Source organism: Eptatretus burgeri, chromosome 18 (assembly GCF_056783735.1).
Source record: "Eptatretus burgeri isolate ZD-2024b chromosome 18, Ebu_testis_v1, whole genome shotgun sequence".
NCBI classification, from domain to species: Eukaryota; Metazoa; Chordata; class Myxini; order Myxiniformes; family Myxinidae; genus Eptatretus; species Eptatretus burgeri.
The window spans coordinates 23,631,733-23,651,756 of record NC_140978.1 but is presented as its reverse complement, the minus strand read 5'-3'; the positions used below and the strand labels follow the sequence as shown (position 1 = coordinate 23,651,756).

Sequence of the window (20,024 nt, the reverse complement as noted above, 5' to 3'; positions counted from 1 at the left end):
CAGCATTGCTTGGAACTTCTAAATCACCGATGCTTGAACACTGTGAGTTTAGCAGATGGATTACGAGTACTGGCTTCTGACTTGTTCATAATGTCATCAGTATAAATCTTACCCTGATACTTTAAGCTAATGGGAAAGAACATGTGTAGTATTTTATTGACCAGCTGGCCCTCATGACTTATCTCACCTCGAGCCAAAGGATTTGCATGTACTACCTGAACAAAGATGGGGCTTGTATTCTCGTGAATCCACCTTTGTGGTGTGACTTTTAATTTAAGGAGCACATTACCACTGGACATGGGATTGTTCACAACCACTTCATGGAATATTTGTTCACAAATCTTTACAACTTTGAATTCCTGAAAATGAAGCAAAATACAGACCACCTCTATCCTTGACAGCCACCAGCCAAGCAAATTCATGTGGACTCTCACGGTAGCTATGGTCAGAGGATACACCAGAAGGCTCCACCTGTAGACCAACACATTCTGGACAGGACAAATTACTAACTAACCTCCAAACAATATCGCCTGCAATGTTGTCGATCAGAATCATGTTGACCCACTTGATGGCCGAAAACATGGCGGCGAGTGCCCAGGGCGGCGTCAGGTCACGCGACCTACTTCGAGCTCGAGCTGATGTGTTGCCTTGATGTCCTCACCTGTTCCTGAGGGCCCGTGGGAGGCTGTTATAATCATTCTGTGCATCTGACGGTGATGTGTGTGAGTGTGTGAGTGTGCACACTGATCTACTATACTTGAATATAGACCGTTCATTCTCAGATCTACGGTAATCAAAATATGCCAACGAAGCTCTGCATTGTTAAATGCTCAGTCTTATTTATCCTGTAACTTTGTAATTAAAAAATAAAAAGGATCCATCGTATAAGATATGTGCCAACTTGTGCTTTTAAACGATTCATCTGATCCTGATAAGGTTTCATCACGTGGTCAATTCCCTCCTTTTAACAGTGTTCAGCTTATGACATGGCTGGTGTTGGCTAAGTGGTTAGCATGGTGAGCTTGGGATCTTAAGGTCCTGAATTCAAGCCCTGTTGGCCACCGAATTAACACCAGGTTGGATTGACTCATCCTGTCATCCTTCTGAGGTCAATGAAATGAGTACCATTGTATTGGTAATTGGAGCATTCATCAGTGATGCCTCCATACTCTGTAGCAGTGGCGATGCACCGTTGATTACAGCCAGTTGAAAGCATGAAATGCCACCGCAATAAGTGGAAGTATTAAAAAAAAAATTAATCACTGCAGCATATTGATATGTATTCATAAAGATGAAGTTTTAGGACGTATTGCACATTGAAAAGATGTGAAGTTATTGGCCTCATGGTGGTTACTTTTTACCTGTGGGCTGACAGCAGCACTGCCTCACTCCACATCCCAATATACACTTTATAGCGGCCTTTGGTTGCCTCAAAACGGATGTCAAGGCCGACAAGTGGGAGCTCAAAATCTTTCCCAGATTCTGAAGTACCTCCACCAAAAATTTGGGTGCTATGGTTCGACCATGAAAGAATAGCACACTAACACCTGATACTTTAAGTCATAAGTCAGATACTCAGATACTAACACCTGATACCTGATACACACACAACAACAAATGCACAAACACACAAAACACTTGAAAATATTTATAAAATAATCAGTGGTATATTATTTTAAATAACAATACAATAAGCTACTATTTTACCCTGATAGTCATAAAGTACGTGATACCAATGTCATAAGCTGAGCATACACTGAGGCGAGTCGTTTGTGAGAAACCCCAGCGATTCACCTCATTGTCACTGAGAATTTGCTGAAGAGTTGCATAGGGCTCTCTTAGCTATACGTGACTTTCAAAATGACGTGGCCTTTCACGCATAGTCTGGGGACGAAAGAGTGGCAATTTCAAAATTGTTAACCATAATTGTTCTGTTCCTGAATGCAAATCAGACTCACGGACATATAGGAAATACGATAAATATCCCTGATTAGAGGGGTCAAGCTCGTACCTTCTCCAGTTAGTACAAGTGAGCAGTGGCAGTGTATATAACACACACACACACACACACACACACACACACACACACACACACACACACACACACACACAATCCTAGTATTTTTCTTGTTTCCCCAGAACCAAACAAAAAATATATATGTACACAGCCTGTTCAGCTCCCTCTCCCACCCTGTTGACCTGCCTCCTACTCCCATACATAATTAAAATTGTAAATATTGTTACGAATTCTGGCCCGCCTGGCGTGCGATCGGCCGCGTACCTCTAATGGCAGCCGCGTCGCCCACCGGACGGACAATTCAGTCGTAACCCTCCTGGAACTACCGCCAGGAGCCAGTCACTGGTGGGGGTTTAACCTCACCACAACCCAGTCCGCATTCTACCCACGCTAAATAGGGTGAATCGCCGAATGTCGATATACCTAAATACCCGCGCAGGTAACCTACCGAGGGGTTGCACCGCGCCGCAGGTCAGCTTAGGACATGAACCGCTTAAGCGGTTCGTTCCGTGCTACAGGGATAACCGAGCGGTGTTATCGCCGACCTCGATGGTTCAGATTATTCTTCTTCACGCGGGTGTTCAAAACCCACTACTCATTGCACGATGCAAGATGGAATTTCAATGGGGTGAAAGGAGGATGCGACGAACGGGATACATTGCACACAAGAACATTTATTCCAGCAACACGTATACATTCATGCAATATGCAAGCGACAAATAAAAGGCCAAGCAATACCACCGACTACGATTATTATCTACAGTCACTTACACAGTCGTTACTTAACAGGACACGGCGCCACAGCATGCATACAAAAACAACAGGAAAACCCTCCCCATAGGCAGGGAGGTAGACGGGGTTCGTAAACCTTTATGGTCGTGGGCCGTGGATGACCGAAAAGGCCTGCGAGACCGTGCTGGTTACCTGCCCCCTCGAGGTGTGACGGTGGGCAGGTCGTGACGCCTTGTTCCCACGGCAGCTAGCGTAGCCGCGCCTGCTCTCGGGCCTTTGCGATGATGTGGTCGGTGAGTTCTCTCCGGCGTCCCTCGCCAGACGCGCAGATTCGCACAACCCAGCCAGCAGGGCTGCGCCTCCCGTCTGCGTCTCCGAGGCGTCGCCCGAACTCGCCACCGGCCCGCGCCTTCACCGACAGGTCACCCAACGCCAAGACGAGAGAGCCCGACCTTGACCACCAAGAGAGAGCTCAAAGATGAAGCGAGAGGATGACGTCCACCAAGAGAGCAAGTAGAATCCAACACGACCCCAACAGAGAGAGTGAGCCCCGCGTGCAGTCCGCCTTATATAGCGTGGGGCTCCGCTCTTCTCTCCTCCCCGTTTTCGGCTCCACCTTCCTTCGAGAAGGTTCCCAAAAAGGGGCGTTCCCTCACCCCGACCGCCTCACGCTGTTCATCCACCTATCGGCGGCGAGCTGCCCTCCCCCTTTTCTTCACACCAAGCGCGGGGAAAAATGGTGGGAAAAAACCCCACAGGGCTTCACAAGTGCTTTTGTTCTGCCAATCCTTCTCGGACGGTTTCCGTGGTGCGGAAACCGTCTGACCTTGGTCCGCGGAGGATGGCGTTCGTAAGCGGGCGTAGTGGCGAACATGGTGCTGATTGTTGTGGGGGTGGTGTGAGCGTGGTGGGCGTTGTGGCGTAGTTGGTGGCGGTTGTTGTTTGCGTGGAGGTTTGTTGCAATGGTGGCTCAAAATAACGATAGATAAAGAAAAACGCTCTCTCAAAGAGTCTCAGCCCGGTAAACACGAAGAATACCCTTTAAACAACGGTGGGGACCTATCTGCACATAAACTTAGCGTCATCACTGATCTAAGGACCCTTTATGGTGTATTGCGAATTTCCACAGCCATAACAATATCATCATTTTAAACTTACCCTGTGCATTGACAAGCTCCAGGTATGACCTTCCCTCACCGACGTGGATGATCGGGAAGGTCGGGTAGAACGCGCCGTCCACAGCCTGTCCACAGGCCTTGCAACTGTCCACTTCCTCGGCAGTTTGCAATGCCTGCAGCTGCAAGATATCAACTTTTTGGTCGAGTTCAGAAAGTTCTCCAACTCTTTCGTTGTGCTGAGGTACACCCCTTTCTCCCATGTACATTTACATATATTTTCCGATTATTTTAGAAAAATTTGTGAGCCATTTTTTGTAACAATCCTTATCTCGCACCCACGATATACTTCACGTTGCCCCAAACACGACTGTTTCCTGGGGTTTCTGCACATGTGCGCCAAGCATTCTGGGGTGGATTACGTCATGTTGAAAGTCACGTATTGAGTGCCGTATGTCACATGAGATTCATCGACGATTGAATTGTTTTACCAAAATATTATCTTGTAATCGGCACTGGGTAGGACATGTTTATATTCTCCAAGTAGATCACCAGTTACTTAAGAAAAGCCATTGAAGTCGCGTGTATTTCTCACAGTCAGACTCCAGTTCCTTGGAGTCAGGCTGATTTGCACGGTTTGGATGAACGGTTTGGAGTCAGGCTGATGAAGGAGGATGGATGAACTGAGAGAGGAGATTGGTGTGCAGATGAGCTTGACGGTGAGATTGGTGAAATGCCGGCTGAGATGGGCTGGACACTTGGTGAAGAAAGAATGGCAAAGAGACCGGATAGATTGAGGGAGTAAGGTAGGAGGAAAAGAGGTAGACCCCAGTTGAGATGGGAGGATTGTGTGAGGATATCCATACAGTAGGGGTGGTTGGAGAGTGGAGAGAGTTGGTTGAGGATGGAGGGAGGTGGAGGAGTATCATGGTCGAGGCAGAGCAAAAGCTTGGTGCCATTGGACCTCACGCCCCTGAAGAGAAGAAAGAAGTAGAAGAAGAATAGGGAACCATATCTGTTTCTCAACCGCCTCAATGTAAATGACTTTGGTATATGTATGTTTTATTTGATTGGAAACGGAATTTTATTTTAAAATGCTGGAAATGACGTCATTGCGTTTGTACAACAGCTGGTTGTATGCACCAGCAGCATGCTCATGTCTCTGGGAAAGTTCATGTAAATGTGTTATTCACTCTCCAACAATCGCCTGGGATTTGGATGGATTCATTGGCTCAATGTGAGCCGGTTTTATATTAACTTAACTCATTGTCTTTTGCCGTTAGGTATTAGGATGTGTACGGGACGATTGATTAAATTCTAATGCAGGAATATTATCTTCTTTGTTGGATTACGAGTCGGTCTGTTTTCACATTCAATTTGCGTTTCTAAGTTGGAGCTTCATTGCTGTTCAGTAATCACGTGAAATCCTGACCCAGCTATAAACTGCCCCCCCTGGTGTTTCACAGGTATGGCGACTGGCGAGGCGTCATTGTGTGCGCCGCCCATGGGATGGACGTTAAGCTGGAGGACCTGTCAGTCGGCACTGGTCTGGTCGTTGGTGGACGTGAATGAAGCCACCATGTCTTTCGTCAAGAGGAGGCAAATTATCGCTGACATCGTTAACAAATTGCAAACTCATTCAGGAATCACCTTTCGTCGACCGTCATACCTGGCCAGTCGGTTTGTGACAGACTTGTGCTGAAAATGTTCCTAAAAACAATGTGGGGATAATTTTCGTATTGTTGTTGTTTCGTGTGCAGCCGGTTGCATCATTTTCTGGAAGCACGGCAATGCCACTGATGCAGTGCCCCCTGTTACCAGTGAGAAGGTACTCATTTTGCCGACCTCGGAAGGACGACGAGCTGAGTCAACCCACCTGGTGTTGTGTAACGGCACGACACGGGCTTCGACTGAAGACCCTGAGATCTTAAGCAGGCCACCTTAACCATTAAGCCAACACCAAGCTTATTGTCCTCTTAAAATTGTAGTAGTCGCAGTATTAGTAGTCGTACTGCTTTTGTTAGAATCGCCACAATTCTATTTAATGTCGCTCACTTCCCTCATCTCTGCAAGTCCATGTTCGGGGCTGCAGTGGGCAAGGTGGAGAGTAGTCGTAGTAGTTGTTGTAGTAGTTTCTAGAGTTCGTCGTCGGACCAAAGGTGGACGGGGATTATGTATTTACCCCTGTCTGTCTGTCTGACCGCAATATTTCAAAAAGTTGTGGACGGATTCAGATTCAATTTGGTGGGCAGGTTGGGTGTGTGACAATGGCGAATTGATTCGATTTTGGTGAAGATGTGGATCCGGATTTGAGAACATTTTAAGTGATTCTTCACCATTGAGAGATTTGGGCCAAGAACGATACATAGCACGGCATCTCAAAAAGTTGTGGATGAGTTGGGTAGGTGACAACAACAAACCCTTTAGATTTTGGTTGAGGTCCGAATCCAGATCCTCTCTATCAGGGGGATACAAAATGTAAACTGTTCAATCTTGCGGAGGTACGCGCTCCACCGAGTGTCGTTCTAGTTTTTACCTATTGTTAGTTTTACATCTCCAAGATCATGTAGTCCCTTTTTGAAGTCTTTATATAACTTGATGAAGTTCTTTAGAACAGAGTAAAATAAATATCTCGGTGTCTGTTCAAATAGGACGCAATTGTCGAAAGCTTAATCCTGTATTCAAAGCTACAAAATCAGATCATTAAGTCTGTGGCCCAACACACGAGTTAAAAGGATGATTGATCAGTCGAAAAGGTTAAAGTTCTTCGAGGAATATGGAAGCAAAAGGTTTAGCTAGTTTAGAGTTCATCGCAGACCACTAACTTAAGAATCGGTCCTCTTAATTCGATGTGACCCCCTTATAGTCATCATCATCATCAATTTATTGCAAAATTATATTTTGTCAAAAGTCAATCCCATGACCAAAAGGAATGAAGATCCTTGTAAGGTGCTATGGCTCAGAAGAATATGTCAACGCAATGCAAAATACGTTTGATGTGCATCCCTGAAATGCTTAGGAATTGCATCATCGCTCGAACCGCAAAGGAGCCTCGAGAGAATGCTTCATTTAATATGTGTTCTCTCGATGCGAGACGTGGTTCCAGCTTAATATGATGCGAGGGAATGTCATTTGGGAGTTTATTTGGAATACCACATCCACACATTGGAGTTCATTTGGAAAGACTAAGGAATTCTGAGTGTAACGCCTTGGAGAAGGTTTCCTTATGGTCATGCATTAAGACCGCTGCACATTTCAATGCCAGTGGAACTGGAAACGACCGTTTGTTGTCTCTGAGATCCGAAAAGAGTGCTCGTTGTGCACGGTGTGTCTGTTAGCCCTGTGCATGCACTGCCGTGCACGCGTCGTACATTCCGACAACATCGCATCGCCCGTGCATGCACCTGCTGCCACCGCGGGGGTTAAAACGTCGCGAATGCCCCGCACTTAGATGTACGAGGGTAGAGCTCGGCAGGCTCTCCGCTCCTCCTCCAGCTGTCTTTCCCAGATCGCATCCCAAGGCTGCGCATTCTCTGCTCGAGTCCACGCAGGAACCACCGGGCGATGATCTCAGCATCGGATTCCGGCGCTCTAGGCTGGTGTGGTAGGTGTTAGGATAAGGGGGCTGGGGGAGGTCGTGTGGTTGAAGAAAGGGGATGGGGTTGGCATTTGGTCATGCTTGCATCGTCCATTCGTAGTCACCGTACGAGCTGTGCTTGGTAAGTAACCACCTGCCTTGAGCAACCAGCGGAGAGGATGCAACTATGCCCTCTTTCATCCGCAATATCAACAAAAGTGGGGCATGCTCGCCTCGTCCCCACTGTCATGAGCGTGTTGTGGAATTGTTCACTTCTGTGATATTTATATGTACAGAAGTTCAACTTGCATTTTACTAATGTCTGTTTACAATTTTATTTTTTCAAACAGATAATAATTAATAATAGCTACATTCTTTTCTGTCATATTACACATCATGTGAAATCTCAGATGGTGTCTGCGTGGTTTCTCACAGGTATACCTGTGACTTCATTTTGTGCCATTGTCTCACCTATCTTAAAAATGTAAACCAGAACAGCGATGTTGTTTATGTGCACCACAATCCCCCACCTCTTCACCACCTTCCTAAATGACTCCCCGAGGTCCTTTATTGTGACATCCTCAGTGAGAATTTGAACCCTGTCGTGTTTTACCTGTTATACCACTCGACAATACACCTGCCCAGTTCTGTTTCATGCATGGGTTGCCATGGTCCTCCCAGCAAGTGGGTTCATGGCTCCACAGCAGTTGAAGTAGATATTTGGATATAATTGAACATGGGACACCATTCCAGCTCAAGCTTTGAGGAGAATGTCCTCCATGCTGATGATCGTCAGTGAGCCAGAAACGCGTCCGTGGATTTATTTATTTCCCGAAAAGGGCTGCCAATGGCCACAAAGGCTTATACAAGCTGAAAGACACTGTGGTTTGTGCTGTAACAGCTGATGCCGCATTTAGGAGTAGATTTATTTATTTGTATGCAGCATGTGGCTGCTTGGTTGCATCATTTTCTGGAAGCGCAGTTGTGCAACTAATGCGATACCCCTTGTTTCCAGTAAGCTGGTACTCATTCTGCCGACCTCAGAAAAATGACAGGCTGAATCAACCCACCTGGTGTTAATTCAACGGGTGTGGGGAAAGGACTTGAACTGAAGACCCTTAGATCTTAAACCAGCTCCCCTAACCGTGAAGCCAACACCAAGCATTTACCAGTAGGTGGTTCCATGTCTTTCACAGACTGCACATATATATTGTACACAGTCAGGAGCCATTTCAGATTGGAGTGGTTGGACAAGAATTATTAATTTTTACCTGATTTATTATTTAAATATATGTTATTAATAAAATTAATTACCCCTTCTTTTGTTCCAGATGGCAGCAAAATTAACAAAAGATGAGAGGGGAGCTTACTAAGAAATGTCCACACGTCGTGTCTACGTCGATTCGAAAAGCGCCTGCAAGTTAAATCACAACGGTTCTTCTTCATAATCCAATAAAATACATTCAACCATTTGCTGTAATTTACTCCATCAGTGGTAATCTTGCATGGTAATCAATCAATTAATTAATTATCTTCATTCTCAGAAAGCATTGTTTTTGTCAATGTATGTGTATATATATATATATATATATATATATATATATATATTTATTTAGTGTTTAGTTATTTATTTATTTTGTGTGTATTTTATGGCATGTATTGTTCACTTCCTTTGTGGGGGGGGTTATAGTTAAGTTCCAGAAAAAACCTTCTTCCCCACCAAACCAAAGTGTTTACACATACAGCCAATGATGATAATGATGATGATACGTTGAAGAGGAACATATTTCAATTATAACCAATCTCCAGGGTTTTGGCCATTCCTTGGCTGCGTTGCAATGTCATGTGTGATGCAGCTGGTGAAAAGCACTCAAAGCCTCATCGTGCTCCCCAATCCCCAGTGGACACGTTTGGTGTGATAAGCCATCCCAAATCCATTCGGCTCAGCTGGTCTGCGCACGACAAACCGAGCAGCCACAAAAAAATTTAAAAAAAATTGGTGATTTCCTGCAATTTCTACTCCCGGTGCCTTGCTGTACTTTGCTTACTACGCGAGCCGTAAGTGTAGGTAGATATGAAACCAAGGCACTGCAGGATACAATGGAAGTGGTTCAAACTCACTTCATGTAGTCTCAAATGTTCAAGTATGACAGGCGTCTGTCTTTATTCACGTTATCCTTGGCTGGGTATCAATCGCAATCCACAGTGAAGAAATGCAAAAAAAAATTTTTTTTGAAAAACAGATTAACTTTTTCTTCTAAGAAGTGCAAGTCCAAGTTGCCAGATGGAGGGATTTAAAACAAAAAAAATTCTTTGTAGATATTCTTCGTTATTCAGCGCAGTTCAATGGACTGACATCGAGGCTCAAATGTGACTATCTTGGATTCATTTCCTTTGGATTTGGTGTTTTCCAACAGCTTTGGCCATTTAAACGAGTTTGTGCTCTCCACGTAATGACCCACTCTATCTGAATCATCCATCTTCACCAACTCCCCTCCTTTTCTTCTTCATCCTACAACGACACACCACTTCTCATCTTCACTATCCATAGTAGTATACCATCCTCACCATCTCTCATCAGAAATTCTCCCATAATTTTACACTTTACCTTACCGCCTTCACCGCCTTCCAGATCAATGCCGTCCACATCGTGAAACGCCCCTTTGGAACAATGGTTGCCCCCCCCCCCCCTACAGCCGTTTTCATTGATGGATGCAGAGTTTGCTAAAGAAACTGTCGGTACAACATCTCAACATGTGGACTTTGGATTTTGAGTCCTCAATTTGTGTTTGCAATCTGGTTGGATAGTAAAAGATAATTTCCCAGGTTCAATGGCCATGACTGGATGAACACATGCTGTGGTGTCGAGCCTCCTCCACTCTTGAGGGCCCCCATTCTTGGAAACCCCTGAAGCCCATTATCAAAAGGCGAACCTTTATTTTTGAGGCACATGATCGGTGCTGCAAATCGCTTTCTGAGAGGATGAATTACAGCACACTAGGCCAAAAACAAGTCTGTTTCCAATTTGCAGGCTGAAGAAACCATGGGATGCCTGGGAAGCAAAGATCTTTTTATTTTGTTAAATACACAGTTTTCAAACACAACAGGAACTTTGGCACAGAAGGATGTCATTCGGCCCCTCATGCCTGCACGGCACCAACCACAGTATCGTCTCCCATCCACACCACACACAAGCTACCAATAAGTCCTATCCTACTAATACACCCATCCATACCCCTCTATCTCCAATGCATCCAGGTATCTATCTAATTCCCATTTCAACTTATCCACTCCCTTCTCGCTGACACTACCTTTATGGGGAAATAATTTCATGTATTAACCTCTCTCCGACTGAACGACCCCTGCCTTAAAACTCTTCTAACTCAAGTTTTTTCACCGTCAAGCTCTGGCCCCTGGTCTTAACACTGTGGTCCACTCTGTTGAAAAACTCTACTTCACCAATGTTGTCCACACCCTTCATTACTTTAAACATCCCCATCAGATCCCCACGCAATCACCTCCTTACAATGTATATAGTCGTGTCTTCTTCAAACATTCCTCATCGCTTAGTCTAGCTCCAGCACTGGAGTCTAGCGAGCCCTGGAATCGATCTCGTAGCTCGACGGATGTACCTGCTCTCTAGTATGGCAGTTATATCCTTCTTCAAAAGTAGTGACCAAACCTGTACACAATATTCTAGATAAGGCCTTCACTAAATTCCGATAGCATAGAGTGTTGAAACTACCTCTTGTCTTGATTTATAATTTATCAGGTCAGGTCAGGTCAGGTATGAGAGCATGCGCCGGAGCAGCGCGTCGCTGCATCCACTTTCTACCGGTACTCCAGAGGCCTCCATCTGGCCATCCCCCAGGCAGATGCCTGGCCCATCCCCATCTCCTTGAGATGCTGATAATTGATCTCTCCGAGTACAACCTAAAACCCTGTTAGATTTACCTATAGCTGCCTGGCACTGTGCTGCCTCCTTACCTCCCATATCTATTACCACACCCAGATCCTTCTCCTGTGTGACACGATCCAAGATTGCCCTTTGCATCCTGTAATCTCTATTTTCATTATTCCTACCCATTCCCAGCACTTTACACTTGTTGATGTTAAATTGCATCTGCCAATCTTTTGTCAAATCTTTTAATGTATCTCGACTTTGCTGAATCTGATCACCACCTCCTTTCTGCTATCCACCTTACCTCCAAGCTTTGTGTCATCTGTAAATTTAGAAAGCTGACTCTTCACCCCACTATCCAAATCATTGATGTGAATTATGAATATAATGGTCCTCGTACTGATCCCTGAGATACCCCACTACATACATCCTTAGCCCTTACATCATCCTCCCACTTGCAGCAACTCTTTGCTTCCTATCACGAAGCCAGTTTGCAATCCAATTAGCTACCTGACCATCCAGTCCACATGCCCTCACTTTGGCTAACAACCTCTGATGTGGTACCTTATCAAATCCCTTCTGAAAGTCTCGATATACTACATCCACTGCACTTCTCTCATTCACCCAATTAGACACTGCTTTGTAGAACTCTAATAAAATCGTTAAACATGATCTCTGTTTAGTAAATCCATGTTTGACTACCTTTATGTTTGCACCATATCCTGATGCTGTGTGGACTGTGCTTCCCCACTGATGGCCCTCTGGTCGCTTGTACCTGTCGCTGCGTTTGAGCCTGGGGAGTAACTGCTGAAATCTCTCTGTACGAGTTCTTCCCGACATCTTTGTTCTTTGTTACTGTCACATTTCTTTCTACTTTTTCACATTTCTCTTTTTTCATTCTGACAATATCTGCTGCTCTTCCTTTGCTCCAATTGGTTCTTCTGACCACGTCCTTGTTAAAGTGGACATCTTTCTGGCTGTTATCAGAGAACCACCTCACCGCCGTCGAGTCTGGCATTTCACTCAAGCCGACTGGCAGGGTCTCCGAGCAGCCATCAAACTTACAGACTGGTCTCCTATCACTACTTTCTCAAACATCAACTCATCCTGGGAATTCTTTCAAAGAAACTTGCTCTCCCTCATGCACAGATTTATCCCCTCTCGTGTTCAGTTGTCTTACCCTTCCTCCCGCCCTTGGTTTACTGAAGCTTGTGGTGAGGCAGTTGTCCTGAAACAACTTGCCTTTGCCTCATGGAAAGCAAACCCAACTGAGGGCAATCTCAGTTCTTTCCACAAAGCTCGGAACAAGTGTGTAGCTACCCTCAGGAGAGCCAGAAAACAACATCTTTCTCATCTCAAGTCTGAACTCTCAAACCTCTCTCCCTCCTCAAAATCCTGGTGGCGTTTAATCAAATCTGTTTCTGGTGTATGTTCCCCCTCCATCCCCTCCCTTACCTCAAATGGCCGCACTGCTGATTCCACACGTGATAAAGCTGAATGTCTAAACTCGGTGTTTGCAGCTAAATCTTGTGTCCTAAACCCATCACTATCTCTACCCATTTTACCCAGTCGCACCCAACTGTCCCTGGACTCTGTATCCTTTTCTCCTGACAAGGTGGAGAGCTTGCTTTCAAACCTCGAGTCAGATTCTGCAACCGGTCCAGACGGCATCAGCCCACGTGTCCTCAAAGCCTGCTCTTCTGCTCTTGCTCACCCTCTCTCTGTTCTATTCACCCTCTCATTTGCCCAAGGTCATCTGCCATCTGCTTGGAAATCTGCTAACATCACTGCCCTGCATAAAAAGGTGCAAAAACAGATCCCTGTAACTACAGACCAATCAGCCTTCTCCCAATCATCAGCAAGGTGATGGAATCCATCATCGCTTCAGACATGAAATCCTTCCTCTTCTCCAATGGCTTGATTTCCAATCATCAATTTGGTTTCAGACCAGGACACTCTACCCTGGATATGCTGCTTCTGCTCTCCCATCAATGGATGGAGGTCCTCAATGCCAGACAGGAAATCCGAGCCGTATTCCTGGACATATCACGTGCTTTTGACACAGTCTGGCACCTTGCCCTACTCACCAAACTCTCTTCCCATGGTATTCAAGGCCATCTCCACTCATGGCTCGCAGACTTCCTCTCCTGTCGCAGTCAACGTGTGGCCCTAAATGGAGTTCTTTCATCCCCTCTTCCTGTGCAGGCTGGAGTTCCTCAAGGTAGCGTTCTAGGCCCTGTTCTTTTTCTGGTTTTCATCAATGATCTCTCGGACTCTCTGGAAAATCCTCTATTTCTCTTTGCCGACGACTCCACCCTCTGCCGTACCATCTGTCATCCCTCAGACCGGCAAGCAGCAGCTTCTTCGCTCACTGCAGATCTGGATAAAATCACAAACTGGTCCAACACGTGGAACATGTCTTTCAATCCACACAAATCTCACACTCTCACTATGTCTCTTCGAAAGGACCGTTTACAAAACCCCCCCATCCACTTTCTCAACAATCCTCTGGAAGAAGTCTTTCCTTTCAAGCTTCTAGGTCTCACTATCTGCCATGACCTTTCCTGGGAAAGTCACATTTCCAACCTCGCCTCAAAAGCCAGTCGCCGACTGGGAATCCTCCGTCGTGCTAAGTCCTTCCTCGGCCCTCTTGAGCTCCTGACCACTTACAAAGCTTTTGTCCGTAGCCTGATGGAGTACTGTTCTCCCCTCTGGGCTGGTGCTCCTGCCTCCCACCTTTCTCGGCTTCACGTTGTCGAAACCAGGGCATTTAAGATCATCGGCATCTCCCGCAATGAAGCTGAGTCTTTGGGCCTCTCACTCAATCACCGCAGGTTGGTCGGTGGTCTTTCTGTCTTCTACCGACTCCTCTCCAGCCTTGCCCCCCCTACTCTCTCTGCGATTTGTCCCCACCACATTTCCACAGGGTGCTCAAGGTCCGCCACCAACCCCTTCTGGTAAAACTACCAAAATCACGAATCACTGCTCATCTTCACTCTTTCATTCCTCTTTTTTCCTGCCTTTGGAATAAACTTCCTCACTCTATTCTTTCCCATTCTTCCCTCCAGGCTTTCAAAACAGCTGTTCACCACCACCTCTTATCTTCCCCCATCCAAATCCTCGATCTTTTCTACCCCCGATAATCCACCCAAGCCCACTTCCTTCATTTCTCCTGCTTTCCTTCCTGAAAGTCCCTGAAATATCCATCTTCTCTTCGCCATGTTCCCCGTCCCATCCCCATCCCTCTCCCTTCCACAGTTCACCTAATGTGTCTGTTCCCCACTGTTTTGTCCCTTCCACTCCCGCCCCTCTTGTCTCATGCCTCCTTGCTGTGAGTTGTGTGTTAGCTCTCATACGAGCCTCGACCAAGGTATACAAAAAAAAAAAAAATTCTAATTCTTGCTTTTTATTGGTTTCTCTCTTTCTTTATCTATACATCTAAGGAAAAATCAATTCTTGCAAAAGTTTTCTGTAAGGCTTACTTGGCTGTGCAAAAGCTTGATGTTGTCTTTGTGGTTAGGGTGACTGGCTTGGGATCTTAGGGTCCTGAGTTTGAGCCCCATTGACCACTGAATTAACATCAGGTGGGGTTGACTGCCTGTCATCCTTCTGAGGTCGGTGAAATGAGTGCCAGTGTACTGGTAATAAAATCACAGCATCAGCGACACAGCTCTGCCCCAACAAAATGATAGCTATGTGGCAGCCAATCTGCCAGACACAAAAACAAAGACTTGGCTTTGCTTGGATGGGTTTGAGGGGATTGGAGGAGTGGCTGAAACCCGAATCCTCTCCATGTTCCTCCTGATAACTCCATATTTGTTCTTTTCTTCTTCGAGATCCTTATAACTCCAATGCAGTATTTTGTCTTCCATTTGATTTAATTAGTTTGAAATTATTCAAATGCTTACCTATCCTTTCCTTAACGTCTCCAACACCTTCCCCACCTCTGAAATCAAGCGAGCAGGTCTATTGTTTCCGAATTATTCTCTGGAACCTTTCTTAATTAATACTGTTACATTTGCTCCTCTCCAATTATCTGGTACCTCTCCTGACTCCAACGAGCTGTTAAAGATATCCACTAACACCATGCTGATCTGCTCTGCCACTGACTGCCACACTCTACGATGCTTACTATCCAGCACTGGAGCTTGATCATCCCTTAATATTTCCAGCTGTTTCTTCACAACCTCCACGCCAACTTGGATCTCTTCCAAAAGCCCTTGCTCACCCCCAGATAGATACTCTCGGGTAATGGAAGTTCCCCTGACTGTTCCCGTGTAAATGTAGAAGCAAAATAACCATTTAATAAGCCTGCCATCTCACCATCATCATCCACCAATTATCCCGTGTTAATCCTCCATGGGACCACACGACTCTTAACCCTTTTTTTAACCCCTTATATACTTAATGCATGTCTTTTCCTTATGTTTCATATTCTTGACTATGTCCTTTTCATATTTCCTATATATATATATATATATATATATATATATATATATATATATATATATATATATATATATATATATATATATATATATATATATATATATATATATATATATATATATATACATTGTCAAGGCTCGTAGAAGAGCTCGTGTTAGTACAGAGAAGGATCAGGATGAAACAAGACAAAAGGAACAGCAGAGAGAGGGGGAGGGAAACACCAACAGCAAAGTTGAAGGCCAATATAGAGGCAGACTTGGACAAACAATTGGTGTGGGGAGGAATGGGGGTCAGGAGAGGATGCATGTGGTGGACATGATGGGTACAGAAGGAAAGTCTAAGATTGGAAAACTGGAAATTTGAAAGATTGGATTGAGGTGGGGTGGAGTGGTGAACGAGGGTAGAAAAGATAATGGCTTTGAATTGGGGACAATCTCAGATGGTGGTGGGGATGATCTTAAAAACCTGGAGGGAAAAATGAGATTGAAAAGAATGTGGAAGTTGGTTCCACAGGTGCATAAAAAAAAGAGGAAGAGTGGAGGTGAGCAGTGATTCTAGATTTAGGTCGTTCCACAAGAGGGAGGTTAATGGTGGATCATATGCACCCTGCAGAAACCTGGGGGGGGGGGGCAACAAAGCACGTAATGAGCAGAGGGTGCAAAATCAGTGGAAGACAGAGAAACAACTAACTTGTCTGCAATGAGAATGTGATAGGCCCATAGAATCGGCTTCAGTGTGGGAATCTCCAATAATCCTAAAAGCCTTGGTTTACATGGCATCAAGCTGGGCAATATGTAAGGCAGGGGGGGTCAACCCAGAGAGGAGAACAGGACTCCCTCAAGCTGTGGATGAAGGCTTTGTGGGGAGATATGAGTTCAGGTGAGCCAAGGAAGGACTTTGTACAATGGGGGATGCCCAATCGGCGGCTGGCTTTGGAGGCCAACCTTGAAACGTAGTTTGCCCAAGAAAGATCATGGCTGATAATGAGACCCAAGAGTTGAATGACAACTTCTTCAAGTCTGCTCGATGGTCCTTTCAGAGAGAGAGATCATGAGAATGTGAGATTTGTCAGAATTAAAAGACATATTCCATGTGTTTGACCAGCTTGTGATTCTTTTTCAATATCTGAAGAGGGTGAAGAGGCTGCAGTCTGCATGTTTGAATGGCAGTGTGGAATCATCAGCAAATGGAGAAAGAGCATTTTCCAGACATTCAGAGATCTTTTATGAAGATCAGGAAGAGGACAAGGCCCAGAACACTGCCTTGGGCTACCCCAGCCTTAACAGGGAGAGGAGATGAAAGGATCCGTTGAGTGCCACACATTGGCTATGAGAGTAGATGAAGTCAGTAAGCCACATGTGCAGTTGGCCTTGGATGCCACAGGAAGAAAGTTCAGAGAGTGAAGCAGGATGCTAGACTGTCCAGAGAGATGGCCCTGATCTCATGACCCAAGCAAAACTAAAATCCCTTCACTATAGTTACTCTCTGCAGACTACTGCAGTTAGACCTGGAACCAACTATGGTATAATGAGAGTATAACTCTCATATAACAGAGTTCTAACTATACCATGCTGGCATTGAGGGCTTCCATCCATTATTGGGTGAGGAGAAGCAGCACATCCAAGGTGGAGTGATCTTGTCTGAAACCAAGTTGGTGATTTGAGATGAGGCCGTTAAAGGAAAGGAAGGATTTCATATCAACTGTGGTGATGGATTCGTTGACCTGCCTGATGATTGGACATAAGCTCTCTTTAGTGGCCTCATCGCAAATCACTTCCGGTTCTGGATTTGCAGCAACGGCAGGTTCTCTCAGGGGTCTCTGACGACTTTCTTAAAGTTAAGTTTCCGGTCATTATATGTCACGTTTTAACTGTTTATTTTCTCACCTGCATGTTACTGTGTGTTCCAAGTTTGGTTTTGTTTCAAAAATCGTGCTATTTTGTGAATTTTCGTCGACGTTGTCTTATGGGTTTCCTTGAGGCCTACCCATCCTTCCCCTTTTGGTGTACAATCATTTTTATTTGTATTTTCTACCTATTACCTTCAATTCCTGTTTTCCCCACTTTCCCAATGCCCCCATCCCTCCCAACTAAACACTCTGTTTCTTGTCTTAAATTTAAAAGAAAAAAACTACCTTTCTCCCTGCATACCCACACGTCCCGATCCTTCTTCTTATTCTTATTCTTCTTCCTCTCTGCGATTTGTCCAATTTGGGGACAACCACACCTGATAACCTTATGGATGTCCAACCACACCATCTTTCTTCGACTTGAGCTGACCCATTCTCACTATTACCTTCACAATTTCTTCCTACAACCTTCCTTTCCCAAATCTTACCTAATCTTCAAAAATCCATCAAAAAATAGAAATTTTCCTTGTATCCTTTCTATCTAAACACCTCCTGTAACCACGTGTCTCTCTCCCCTCTTCCTGATACTTTTCATCGATCCATCAGCTTCACTCTGCGTTTACGGTTCCAAATTCACCATGCACCTCCATGATTTTACTTTCACCCTCCCTTTTCTGAATCGTACCCAATCCTGATTTAAAATAACAAATAAATAAATTCACTTTTGACTATACACCTCCCATAGCCACGTGCTTCTCCAGTAACCACACGATCTGTTTCCACTCTCTGTGATTACCGATCCAAATTCACCATTCAGCTCACGATTTTTTTGACAACTTTTCCATTACCTAATCTGATGAAAACGCTCCGAAAAAAGTAATAATAATAATAATAATTATATAATAATAAAAATAATAAAAACGATCTCTTATCATGCATCATCTTCCTCTTTAACACATGTGGTACTCTTTACTGTACCATAATGCACTACTCTTCTACTATTTAAACAGACTGCTCTCAATTCGACCTTTCCTTCATACCTTGTCTAAAAAAATCCAACTGTTACAGCGTTTCTTCTCTCCATTCTCTAAATCCACCTTTATTGCATCCCTCAAGAAAAGTCTTTAATCACATTTCTGACCTAAAAATTTAAAACCCCAGTTTGCTATGAATGTTTACTTTCCATCAACCATTCTTTTTTTCCAACTTCAGTGCCAACTCATCCCTCTCAACCCTCCCTCTCAAAGCAACCATCACACTAACCCTAACAGCAAAAGAGTTCTGTGACTCATTGGGACTGACTCAATCGGTCAACTTCCCAACCCAGATCTCATCTAATGGTGCTCTATTTCTTCCAGATCAGATTTTGACAAATTTCCCTTAAAATATCTGCTGTTCTTCCTTTGCTCCAAACGGTTCTTCTGACCATGTGCTTGTCAAAGTGGACATCTCTCTGGCTGTTATCAGAGAACCACCTCAGCGCCATCGAGTCTGGCATTTCACTCAAGCCGACTGGCAGGGTCTCCAAGCAGCCATCAAACTTCTAGACTGGTCTCCCATCGCTACTTTCTCCAACATCAACTAATCCTGGGAATTCTTTCAAAGAAACTTGCTCTCCGTCATGCACAGATTTATCCCCTCTCGTCTTTAGTTGTCCTACCCTTCCTCCCACCTATGGTTCACTGAAGCTCATGGCGAGGCAGTTGTTCTGAAACAACTTGCATTTGCCTCAAGGAAAGCAAACCCAACTGAGGGTAATCTCAGTTCCTTCCTAAAGCTCAGAACAAGTGTGTATCTACCCTCAGGAGAGCCAGAAAACAACATCTTTCAAAGCTCAAGTCTGAACTCGCAACCCTCTCTCCCTCCTCCAAATCCTGGTGGCGTCGAATCAAATCTGTTTCTGGTGTATGTTTCCCCTCCATCCCCTCCCTTATCTCAAATGGCCGCATTCCTGATACCATTCGTGAAAAGGCTGAATGCCTAAACTCAGTGTTTGCATCAAAATCTTGTGTCCGAAACCCATCGCTTGCTGTACCCACCTTACTCAGTAGCACCCAACTGTCCCTGGACTATGTGTCCTTTTCTCCTGACAACGTGGAGAGCTTGCTGTCAAACCTCGACCCAGATTCTGCAACCGGTCCAGACGGCATCAGCCCATGTGTCCTAAAAAACCTGCTCCTCTGCTCTTGCTCACCTTCTCTCTTCTATTCACCCTCTCATTTGCTCAAGGTCATCTGCCATCTGCTTGGAAATCACCAAACATCACTGCCCTGCATAAAATGGTGCAAAAACAGATCCCTGCAACTACAAACCAATCAGCCTTCTTCCAATCATCAGCAAGGTTATGGAATCCATCGCTTCAGGCATTAAATCCTTCCTCTTCT

At 44.9% G+C, this 20,024-nt stretch overlaps 1 protein-coding gene across 5 annotated transcripts in view; it reads left to right on the top strand.

Moving 5' to 3' along the window:
- The first annotated feature begins 6,840 nt into the window (after positions 1 to 6,840).
- The window catches only part of GRM2 (glutamate metabotropic receptor 2), a 101,228-nt gene continuing 88,044 nt past the window's right edge, over positions 6,841 to 20,024 (top strand). The window contains exons 1-3 of one of the 5 annotated variants that reach the window (XM_085864034.1): positions 6,841 to 7,468; positions 8,486 to 8,612; positions 8,773 to 8,949. The gene's annotated coding sequence lies outside the window, so the exon portion shown is untranslated. Of the gene's footprint in view, positions 7,469 to 8,456; positions 8,613 to 8,772; positions 8,950 to 20,024 lie in introns of all 5 variants that reach the window. The other 4 variants (XM_085864033.1, XM_085864032.1, XM_085864031.1 and 1 more) reach the window with 4 other exon arrangements.